The 12,205-nt window shown below is 41.3% G+C and overlaps 2 long non-coding RNA genes across 2 annotated transcripts in view; one reads left to right on the top strand and one right to left on the bottom strand.

Annotated features, from left to right (window-relative positions):
* Positions 1-12,205, bottom strand: part of LOC140683649 (uncharacterized) — a 150,352-nt gene that overhangs the window by 84,361 nt on the left and 53,786 nt on the right. Inside the window, exon 2 of the long non-coding RNA XR_012054863.1 lies at positions 7,506-7,571. This is a non-coding gene — a long non-coding RNA (uncharacterized lncRNA). The remainder of the gene's footprint in view (positions 1-7,505; positions 7,572-12,205) is intronic.
* The window catches only part of LOC140683650 (uncharacterized), a 58,543-nt gene continuing 53,918 nt past the window's right edge, over positions 7,581-12,205 (top strand). Inside the window, exons 1-2 of the long non-coding RNA XR_012054864.1 lie at positions 7,581-9,307; positions 10,565-10,701. This is a non-coding gene — a long non-coding RNA (uncharacterized lncRNA). The remainder of the gene's footprint in view (positions 9,308-10,564; positions 10,702-12,205) is intronic.

Here is a 12,205-nt window from a genome sequence, read left to right as displayed (position 1 = left end):
TTCAGAACATCTTCCTTCCTTGCAGGTAGAACAATCTGTGATTTACTGCCACTGAGTTCTCCCAAGTTAAACAAAATTAATGGTGTTTCCACAACTTTAACAGTCTCATTATCTTATGGTTTTAATATGTTATGTGAAATTATTTCAATCTTTGTGACAAATGGAATATTATATAATCTTTTATTACAATTGTTCTCAATATATTAGGTCTAGAAATAATACCACTGTGCTTTCCGGTGGTGAAAAAAAGAACAAGATGTCCAAATTCAGATGTGTTAATCACCATGTAGGACAGAAATATTAACCAAGAGACTTATAGGAAGGAGAGGAGGAGTCACCCATTGACAGCTTCATGTACAAACACAAGAATGAATCCTGTCCTAAAAGAGGAATGTTATGGGCTGGAAACAGGACAGGCTGCTTCAGGAACCTTCACTATATAAGCAGACATCACATATCTCAAAAAGCTCTCCAGAATAAACTTAGATGGAAAAGCCAATTATCCTTTACCATGAGCTGGCTTTGAGCAGTTAGCTTGGCTTTCATCAGAGGGAGAGTTATTGCATCACCTGCAGCTCAAACTACTTTAGAAAGTTTCCTATTTACAATCAATAAGTCACAAAGTGAGTACAATGGCTGGAAAGCATTGCTATAACCGTGATCCAAAACCCTGATTCTTTCACTTTTACTTGATAAAATTTCACTTTCACTTTTACTTGATAAAATTTTGACAATTTGTCTTTTTTTTTTTTTTTCCTCTGGAGTATTTGGTCCATGTAAATACAAAACACAGGAAGATGTTAAGTTTTTTTAAACATTTTTGTTAAGTGAAACTCAAAAGTCTAAGTGGATAAGAAAATAAATTATGTAAATCACTTGTGCAAGGAACAACTCCTTTTTACTGTCACTCATATGTTTCTACAGAATTATGATGATTTTTTTTTCCATATTGCATATTGCATTCTTTTCCAAGTTTCATATGTGTTTAAGAGCATAGGAAAACAAGGAGTTAAAGCATATATCTTAGTAAATTTTATCTTGTGAATTCATCCCACACAGCCTGTTTCCTTTGTCCAGTATTTTCAAAACCCTTATTTAAATTAATGAGGGATAATTACAATAAAGACTAAAAAGCCTATCTTTTCAGAGCTCTTGAATGTAATGTTTGTCTCTGAACTCTTTCCAGAGTGCCATGTAAATGGAACAGAGTATCAGAGACTTCCCTCAAGCCTTGGAAGGGAGCAGGGCTGAGTTTTTAATATGAGAGTCCTTAGGAATACAGATTTACTGGCCACATGTGTTTGTCATGGAAAATGAAATAAAGGCTCCTGATATCCACCAGACAGGTTAACCTGTTGATGATTTAAAAACATTTTTTCCAGCATAATTAAGAAAGACATTTTTGGGAGATCTCATCACATTCTGTCTCAGAAATTTGCCATGCAACCTGCAATATCAGTTTCTAATTCCAGGAGTAATTAGGTGTTTCCTGAGACTTGCCCTGAACATATTTTCTTGTTAATCCTGTATATTTCTTCATATTAAGTGATTTTGCACCTCGCTTTTCAGAGAAAGCACAGTGGAAGAACTAGTAATTTTTGCCATTTAGAATTCTATAGTAATATGATGGCTAAGACATATATTGTCCTCTGTACTCACCTCTTCCCTCTTCTATCTTATCTTAGATAAACACCACTTATGCTACTACTAGTAGTAGCTGAAATAAATTTAAGGTGCCCTCTTTTAGCAGGAATATAATATTTGCTTCCCTGAGGCAAATAACAAGCACTGTGTAAACCAGGCTGGCCATGCTAGGAAATGGTCCAAACTCCATCCAGGTCTGGATACAGCCCAAACCTCAACATTTCAAGTATTTGCTTCCTCTCTGTGCAACTGCTTCTGTCTCTCTGAAGAAGAGAATTTTCTCTGTCAGGTTATGTCTGCAGGCTCACCCATGGGGGGTTACTTAGCACTTCTGACAGAGGTGGCTAAGTGCTCCAGACCGTCCCAACACTTTGGGGATAACTCAAAGGAGAGTGTCCCAGCAAGGAGGTCATTTCCATGGTGACAGGCACAGGAGAAGCAGCACAGTGGATGGGTGGTCTGGTTCAAAGCACCTAAAGTGAGGTGTCAGCATGTAGGTGTCTGAGTGTGTTTTATTTTCATTCAGACAGAACAGATCCAGGCTATGATTCAGGTCCTGAAATGTAAGTGTTGAGCCATCTGAGACACCCTAGGACACCCCACAGGCCCCCTACATTTTCTGGGTCATACCCATGAAGGTCACATGGGTGTTAGGGTGTCTCAAAAGGCCCCAGGATCTCCTTTGGTCACTGAGACTGAGAGGCATGTGCCTGCAGGTACTCACACAAGGACACTGAAATGAGGGCTCAGACTGGAACTGAGCCTGCCTGGAATGCCTTGTACTGCTCAGGGTACAGATGGAAACCACAATCCTGAGCTGGTAAGTAACTCTTAGAAATCATAGAAATGATTGACACAAAATCACAGGCAGACCCTGGAATTGATGCAAAGCTTTCCAAATCCCAGCCACTCTCCTATCTAGATTGTGGTCAAGGATAGCTACAAAAAGGGAAAGAGTAGACAGTCAGGACTTCCTGATCCAGCAGGTTGCCCTGATCCTGCAGGCACCCATAAAAAGTTGCATATGCAACCTTTTCTAGGCACCTCATCTTCTTTCATGGATCTTTAAAGTTAGCAATTGTTTAACATGTAGCATATTGCTGCCAATACTAATTTTCTATTGTTTTCTCTAATTTTAAATTTATTCAGACTGGATGTCTGCGCAATTGAGCCTCTATAAGACTCAATAAATTCCCTTATATGTATTACCCAAGCAGTGTCTTCCTTCATTTGAAGTTTTCTTTCTATTTCAGTTGTAATCAATTGCTTTAGCAATCTGAAAAAAATACCATATAGGCCACTGCTTCTAATCACACTTATAGTTAAGTTTGCAGTAAATTATCACATGTGGATTGAAAAGCATTTTTTATCTGTTGCATGATTACAGCTTCCTTTCTAATCAGTCTTCACTGGGTTTTGTGTATCAGCTATTTAATCAAGCCATAAACATATCCTTGTCAAAGGTATCCTTGATATCCTTTCATTACATCCTACGTCCCTTTATTCCAAAAGACAAGAACCTGATATGCTACACATTTTTCTACAGCTATGAAGGTTATACTTATTATATCTAGAAATGGAAGAAAAATGTCATGTCTCCAGGTACACCTTTCCATATGGACAAAATTTGCCGCTCAGAAATATTTTTAAACATTTTGTTCTCTCTATGTTTTCCAACTCAGATAATGAGATTCTCACCAACTCTGCTGGGGAATGTTCCTCAAAACTTTCCCTATCCTAATGTCATCCTACACAAACAAGGACTTTCCACTGCTGACATTTCCCAAATGTTTGCCATCATGTTGTCTCCACTGTCCTATAAATCTGATTAATCTTCTCCACACTACATAACCAGTTTTTTAGTCAGTAATAATTTTGTTTCCTTTCTGTTACTCTTCTATAATTTTAATTACCACCCACATCCTAGCACTACACAGACACAAGTACTCTTGGCTGAGTTTCTGTAGACTAGAACTGTAACATAGCATCACACTAGAGGAAAACAGTGCCACAAGATTTGCTCTGTGTGCACGTCTTAGAGCAGATATACCAGCTAAACTCCTGAGAGAGTACAGCCCCATGGATTACAGCTGATCTCAGCCACATCAGTGCCCTGTCCTGAGCCTGGATCCAGAATGCAGTGAGAAGAGGGTCTCTCACAGCATGAGCTGTGTCCTCATGCTGTCATACAGCACAGGACACAGCAGGTGCACCCCCAGCCTCTAGTCGCTGTGGTGTTTTTGCTCCTGACCTGCCAGGTCAACGCATCCCGAGAGATCTTTCCATTTGCAGCATTGCCACATTGCAAATTCAAGACTAATTTTGTCATAGATACTATCAGCACATTCCCAGCTTTTGCTTGAACACTTATGTTTAAATATTTACTGTTTCTAGGTTTTGTTCTTGTATTTAATACAGATATTTACTCCACACGTTTATTTGCATTTTCCAAGCACAACATTGCTAAGTGATTTTCCAACTGTAGCTCTGCCCTCCATCCTCATGACTTATTGCTCTGTTCTCAAGAGGATTGCAGTAATTCTTTGTACAGTATGCGTTGAAAACTGGTCCCTTAGGTCCAGGACACCAAACTGTAAAACGGGACTAATATAAGGACCAATACAAGGACAAACACCTGCCCAGGGGCAAGCCCTAAGCTACTCACATAGTGCAGAAGGATTTTCTGGTGGCCATGGCATCATCAGCAATGGGCTGGTGCTGAGTTTCCTACAAAGCCCATGGTGGCACAGATCTTTTCTTTTCAACCTGACCCCTCATTGTGGCAACATTTTCAGTAGGACTGGCACAAACCCATTGCCTTCTGGTCTTTCAGCGCACCAAAAGACTTCAAAATACATCTTAAGGCTCATCCCAGCTATGTAAACTAGCAATCCACTGCAATAACATCTACGGTTTGCTGTTAATCCTACTAGCCTGCAAATACCCTTTTTACTCTTTTATTATTTCCTATACCCAGTGCACGGTAGAGTTCTTATTGCTTCCCATGAGGACGCTGTCTATTTCTCATGATTTCCCAGATGATACATTAGCTGTTTGAGAATCAATTAATTGAAGTTATTTTTATATTTAAGCTGTAATTTTGCAATTAATATTGCAAGTAAACTACGTGTTCACCAAACTAATGATAATGTCATTGATATGCAGTAAACTGCTGTGACAACTTCCTGGGGAGCTCATTGCAGTGCCACCCTCAAGGTGAAGAACCTTTCCTAATATTCAGCCTAAAACCCCTCTGGCACAACTTCAGGCCATTCCCTCAGGTCCTGTCCTCAGAGAAGGGATCAGTGCCCGCCCCTCCTCTTCCCCTCATGAAGAAATTGTAACTGCAGTGAGGTCTGCCCTGTCTCCCAAATGACCTCAGCCACTCCTCACACGGCTTTCCCTCAGGGCCCTTCACCATTTTTGTTGCCCTCCTTTGGAAACTCTGCAATAGTTCAATGTCCTTCTCATATTGTGGCACCCAGAACTGCCCCAGCACTGCAGGTGAGGCTGCCCCAGTGCAGAGCAGAGCAGGACAATCCCTCCCTTGCCCAGCTGGCAATGCTGTCCCTGATGTCCCCAGGACAGGGATGGCCCTCCTGGCTGCCAGGGCACTGCTGGCTCATGTTCAACTTGTCACTGACCAGGACCCCCAAGTCCCTTTCCGTGGCACTGCTCTCCTGGCTCTCATTCCCCAGTCTGTCCATACATCCAGGGCTGCCCCGTCCCGGATGCAGAGTCTGGCTCTTGTTTCTCTTACTCTTCATTGGTGATTGCCCAGTCTTCTACTTCATCCAGGTCTCTCTGCAGGGCCTCTCAGCCTTTGAGGGACACAACAGCTCCTCCCAAGAGTGCCTGGAAACCTGCCCAGCAGAAAATGACCTGGAGGTGCTGGTTGACAGCTGGTTGAATATGAGCATGTGCCAGATGGCCAAGAAGAACAATGGTATCCTGGCCTCTAACAGATACAGTGGGGCCAGCAGGACAGGGCAGTGACCATCCCCAGTATTCAGCGCTGGTGAGGCCACACCTCAAGTGCTGTGTCCAATTCTGGGCCCCTCAAAGACATTGAAGAGCTGGAGTGAGTGCAGAGAAGAGAAACAGAGCTGGTGAAGGGTCTGGGTCACAAGTCTGATGAGGAACAACTGAGAGACCTGGGGTTGTTTAGCTTAGGGTAAATGATGCTCAGGGAGACCTTATCATTTGCTATAACTACCTGAAAGGAAATTGTAACCAGGTGGGAGCCCTTCCCTTCCCTTCCCTTCCCTTCCCTTCCCTTCCCTTCCCTTCCCTTCCCTTCCCTTCCCTTCCCTTCCCTTCCCTTCCCTTCCCTTCCCTTCCCTTCCCTTCCCTTCCCTTCCCTTCCCTTCCCTTCCCTTCCCTTCCCTTCCCTTCCCTTCCCTTCCCTTCCCTTCCCTTCCCTTCCCTTCCCTTCCCTTCCCTTCCCTTCCCTTCCCCTTCCCTTCCCTTCCCCTTCCCTTCCCTTCCCCTCCCCTTCCCTCCCCTTCCCTCCCCTTCCCCTCCCCTTCCCGTGATAGGACAAGAGGAAGTGGCCTCAAGGTGAGCTGGGAGAGATTTTGGATATTGGGAGAAATCTTGTCACAGAAAGGGTTGTCAGACACTGGGACAGGCTGCCCAAGGGAAATGGTAGAGTTGCTATCTCTGGAGGTATTTAAAAGATTCATAGATGTGGCACTTGGGAACATGGTTTAGTGCTAAATTTGGCAGTTCTGGGTTAATCATTGGACTCAATAATGTTAGAGATATTATCCAACCTAAATGATTCTATAAAAAATTTCAAAATATGTTATTTGTGATTGCCTTTTCAACTCTTCCCTAGTATTTCTCAATGAATCAACTGCATAAATATGTACAACAATTTTGGCCGCATATATAATTAAGTCCTGACTTTTGGCTTTGACAAACACTTCTGTATTTTTCAATTTGTTTTGGTAGGATCACTTTTAGTTTACTAGCTCAATTCCCAGATGCCTTTTGTGTAACTCAGTTTCATAGTCTTTAATGCAGTCTAGGGAATGTTTTAAATTAGTACTTAACATTGTAAAAAATTTATTATCCCTTTAGGTGAGCTCCTGTATTGCTGGGTAACTTCATTTTCCAGCCACCCAGTAAGAATGGACATTACTGTTCCCTAGAGGAAGAGAACATGCCAGAGTAGTGATGGATACAAAGTGGGGCACTCTGGGTTTCTGTCTGAGAGTCCTTTTGCTAATAGATTCACATAATAAGAAGTTTCATAGTTAAACTTGAACAGACCATTAATTTGATAATGAAAAAGAGCCAAGTCCATATGAAATGCCCCAACTTCCATCATTTAGCAACAAATCAAAGGGAAACTACGAGGACAGGTGGTAAAATTACTGTTAGCACAAATGCCACAATGATGAATGTTTAATAATACCTAATAATGCATCAAACAGGATGGGCTGTACTACACCAACACACTGCATTTCTGCTCTTTAGGAGCCACTGCTTGCCAAGGGCACCCAAGGGCAAGCACTTCTAGTCCACAGCATACAAAATCTTGAGGGTCCAAAGACTCTTTCTGAGAGACAGGGTCCCAAGGTCCTAACAGAGGTGTTGTCAGTGCCAGGGAAGAGGGAATTTGGATTAAATTCTTTTTGCCAAGCCCTGTCCTGAGGTCACCAGGACTTATTTCCAAAAAAAAGCACACTGAAAATAGGATTGATGCTCTGGAAACAACACCTGGAGAGTGTTTCCAAAGTGCTGATGCTTTGGGGAAGGGAAAGTCATCCTTATTCTAGATTGTGGATGGCAGTTTTGAGACATCTGAGTATAGCTACCAAAACAATAAAAAACAAAAACCAAAAAACACTTACCAAACAGGAGATATGATCTGGTGGGTTTCAATTAGTCTGTTGTGTCCTGTCACTTTTATGCAAGCACTGCAGTAAAAGAAATAAGTGAGAAATTCTGAGCTGCTTCTCCCACTTCAGTTCATAATGAAAGAGGAGAACTAGACCAAGTAGTCAATTCTTGCTTTCCTGTGCAGATCAATATGCTTTATCTTCATGCCATAAACAAAAATCATGAGTCAAAATCATCACTTAATCACTCATGTTTTCATGGCTTCCAGCCACATGAATGTTTTGTAAATGTAAAAATACAAAATGGTCAAATGGAAGTAATGAGTTTTACATCTCAATACCTGTTCTGTAACTCTAACAAAAAAATCAGCAATATTAACCCAATAGTTAATGAAGTAAATAGTTCTCATGCTTCTCCTATTGTAATGAATAATTTTTCAGTTGAAATCCCCAATATAAAGATCATATATTTCAATTGCTGGATAACAGCAGCTCTTGTCATTGGTACCATTCATTCCTTCAGGAAAGGCAGATCTAGACCAGCAAAGGAGCAGTATGGACTACACCCTTCCCATGCTGTTGCAAAGGCAGGCAGTCAGGTCCCCTCCCAGTAGTCTTCCCAAGATTAGCAAGAGATCTAACTAAATGATTACTATAACCATGTAGTGGGGGATTGCTGCTGGGTACAGAAGGATTCTTCCGTAAGTAGTTCCCATAGGCAAGATTTTTCAACTTTCTATTGAAATACAGAAATCAAATTTTAGTTTCAGAAGAAAATCAGAAATTAAAAACCTATCAGTTAATTAATATTGTATAACTGGTCACATGCTAAGAAAGGTGAAAGCCAATATTTGCACCTGGCATGAATAAAAATCAAACTTCTCCCATTTATTGTTTGCAGTCTCCACCGTGCAGTGTACCAGGAGCACCAGAACAAAGGCAAACAGGGGAGAGCAGGTGAGAAAGCTGTCATGTTAGAGGAGAGTGATCACTTCATTTTCACAGTTCTCTTTGCTTTTAAACTTTTGAAAGAAAATGCTACAGATCAATAGGTTTCCTCATTAGCCAACTTTAGCACCTGGCTGTGAACACCAGGAACAGCCCTGACTTAAATACAGATCAGCTGCACAGGACAACTGAGCTGACATCACTTGCACTCTGGAATTTTTCTGGACTGAAAGTTTATATGTCAGGAAGTAAAGATTGTACATATAGCTTGTTCTTTCAAATTCACCTCTTGGGCACTGTAAATTTCCTTTCTCTCCTGTCCAAAGCTTTGCAAATGTACCCTGCTAATCTTCACATTTTTGCCTTGATTTTTGGGGGAATGCGTCCCATTCTGTTCAGGTTTTCTGGTGAGAAAAAGGAAAATGACCAGCTCTTTTTGAAGCCACTTGTTCCAGTTTCTTCTTTTTAGATTTGAAAAAACTCTATACTATCCTTAAGAATAAGCACCTTGTGATTTATTTTATGAAATTCAAATAGTTTTTTTTCAAGTAAGCATATTTTTTTCCTCCATGTTTTCTGCATTTCACAGGATAAAAGCAGTTTTACTTCATGGCACTATGATGATACAGCTCACAACTCCAAATAGTATTAGTTTCCAACCCCAAGCATTTTAGCAGAGAAAATTTTACAAGTACTGAAACCCTGACAGCAGACACATTTTCCTTACACCTGCAAATCATCTCTACATTTAATACTTGCACAAGAAAATGCTCAGTTCCCTTTCCCACAGGCTCCTCAAATCTGCTTTCTTCACCCAGGAACTGAATCCATGGCAGTAAACAGAGCTTTTTGACATCAGGTTTCAGGTAAGTAAAAAGCTGCACATCTTTACAAGGGAATCTCTCTGTTCCTTTAATTCTAATTGTTTTCTGTTCTGTCAATTTAAATTGGAAGCTTCTTGCTACAGGAACTAGCTCTGACTTATATAAATAAAGAAGTATAACCAGTCACATATCTAAGAAGGGTGAAACTAAACCTTTGCCCAGGGTATGAACAAAAATGTATTTTCTAACATATTGTATTCTGCTTCCTGACAAATTTACTGTGTCAATTTAAAACTGTAATTATTTGAGTCAAGACAGTTCTCCAGCTGCAGTTTACAGAGAAAGGCAAAATCCAGACCCTGTGGCTGCTGCATTGGGGTGGCTGGGAGCTACTGCCTCTCCTCCCACCTCTGCATGGCAGGCAGCACAAATCCCAGAGATGACCACTTTGTTTTGCATCCAGGGGTTGCAAAAGGCTTCAGCTCTGTCTCTCAAAGGAATGGGAGACATGTGGAAACAGCCTCCAGGTCAAATGGAGAGCTCTATGCCAGCACACTGCTCTTTCAGAAGGTATCACAAGTACCTGTGTCAGCTCTCCATGCCCTGGAGACCCACCTATCGTCTCTGCAAGTCTCTGCAGCTGCCACCACAGCTGATGCAGTTAGGTAAATGATCAAAGCCACAGGTACCCTGCCTATGCAAATACTTTCAGCAAAATAGCAGCAGAAGCTTAGCTTGACTTTGTTCATTGATTCTTTTTTCAAGAATGTAATTTTGTGTATTTGATTATTAAAATCAAATAATGGAGAAAAATGCATTTTTTTTTCTGTCACAAGCCAGCTTTGAAAAGTGATGATTCTTCATTTCCTAATTTGATTTATTCAGCTAATCTATTTGACCTTATGCAGACCTTCTGTTTTCATGTCTGAGTGGCCAGGAGGAGGGGTTCTCAGTGCATGTAGGAAAGACAGAGGGGCTGTGAAGAAAACTGACGTCCAAAGCCTATTGTTTACATGAGAAAGATAAAAACTGCATTTATGGCAAAAAGTGCTACAAGGGTCTTCTCTCTTCTTTGCATTTGTGTTGTGGGAACCCAAAAAATGAAATTATTAACCTAAGATATAAAAGCTATTCAAAACCATCTTTCTGAATTATATGAATTTGTTGTGTCTTTATGTCTCCTCTGAGCTCAACAGGCAGAAGCACATCAGGTACAGCTTACAGGCTTAGAGAAAGATGCTCAGTAAATCCCATTCACGCCCAACAGCCTGACTGGCCATCACTTCTTGCTCATTTCAGGTCTGATCCTGCAGTCTGACACACACTTGAACAACAACATCTTCCCCCATACAGGGGACCAGCACAGATAAAAGGAGCAACCCATCTCTCATGCCCACAAAGAGCAAAAGGAAGGGCACTGTTCTTGCAAGATTTTGGTAAGCCCCTGGTGGTCCTTCTTTTCCTAGCATCTTTTGTGTCCTTTCTTTATTCTCCATTTCTGTGCCCAATTTTGTGCCAATATTTTTTTGTCTTGTTAGTGGTGAGGGAAAACTGCAGCTGTGGAGGGCATGTGGGTATCCAGCAGTGGGTACCCTGGAGACCAAACAGCAAGTTGATTTGGAGCTTAAAGGCATTCCAGCTTGGAACTTGGTGTCACTGGCTGTCCTGTTCCTCAGGACTAATTTTTGTCCTGACCAGAAGGGAAGTGTCCATGGTACAGAGAAGAGCTGTCCTTCCTGCTCCAATAACAAAACCAGCAGGATTATTACTTAACCAAGAGAAGTTTTTTTTCTGAGGGAGAGATAATCCTGAATGAGCACTGGCAGCATGATCTGTCTTGTTGATTTTCAACTGAGCAGTTGGCAAAAGGGAATACTAACTCTCAGATGAAAGTAGAAAATTTTGGGGGTTTGTACAAGATACAGGCCTGCTGGAGATCCCACAGCTCAGTGCAGGAGGGACAGCTTCATTTCTTTGTGCCTCTGCTTGATATATTCTCTTCTAGCTAAAAGTATCATCTGATGGGTTGATTAGTCTTAGATTTCTGTTCAAAAATAGTTGGCACTGAAGGTAGTTGGACTTTTCTATAACCTATGAAATGTGACCTGAAGAGACCCATAAAGACAAACACCTTTATGGGTAAGGTAGTATTTGCACCTTTATAGAACAGAGGATTTTAATGGGTAACTGGAAAGCAGCTGGTTAGTATGCACAGAGTTGGGCTTATCCTTGTATTTGGGATTTAGACGTATTGCAAGAGGCTGCTTTAGTCAACTAAAAATCCACACAGCTGTGATCTTTGTCAGCTGAGAGGTATGGACCAGAAGCAACCCATAAACCTGAGAGACAAAACTGCTTTATTTAACTTGGGACCTACATGAAATACCTTTACATTATTTTCCAGCACACTGGTCATTATTTTATTAGAAGATATGTATCAATAGCATAACATAAATTTTTCAGAGTGCAAATAAACCCTAAGTCTGAGATTTTCACTTCAGAAGGAGAGGCTGTAAACTGATGGGAGAAGCACAGAGGCAGCATTCTGCAGAAAAATTTTTCCAGAAATAGTTTAATGTGTTTTGGCCAGATAAGAAACATTTGAATATGCACCTTTAGCTACCCTGTATTAAGTAAGTGCTTGCTGCTTCTTCTGAGTGATTTATGACAGTGCATGCCATCTACTGTGAAACAAGACTCCTGACAGAAATAAAGGATAATAGTTTTTAAAGCAGAGTGGAAATGTGGAGTGTTTCCATTGCCTTTAATGGACTTTGGATTGATTCCAAAAAGTCTGCAGTGATGTGCTGCTCACTATAATTCACAGGCTCTTGCCCTTGCCTTGTGACAAAAGAACATCACTAAGCAGAGCGTGCACTGCCTGCAGCAACTCCACACTTGGGGTCAAGGCAACACCAGCAGCACCAGGCAGCGGTAGTA

The sequence above is a fragment of the Taeniopygia guttata genome, chromosome 3, assembly GCF_048771995.1.
Source record: "Taeniopygia guttata chromosome 3, bTaeGut7.mat, whole genome shotgun sequence".
NCBI classification, from domain to species: domain Eukaryota; kingdom Metazoa; phylum Chordata; class Aves; order Passeriformes; family Estrildidae; genus Taeniopygia; species Taeniopygia guttata.
The sequence above is the reverse complement of the archived record's forward strand: the minus strand, read 5'-3'. Positions and strand labels throughout refer to the sequence as shown.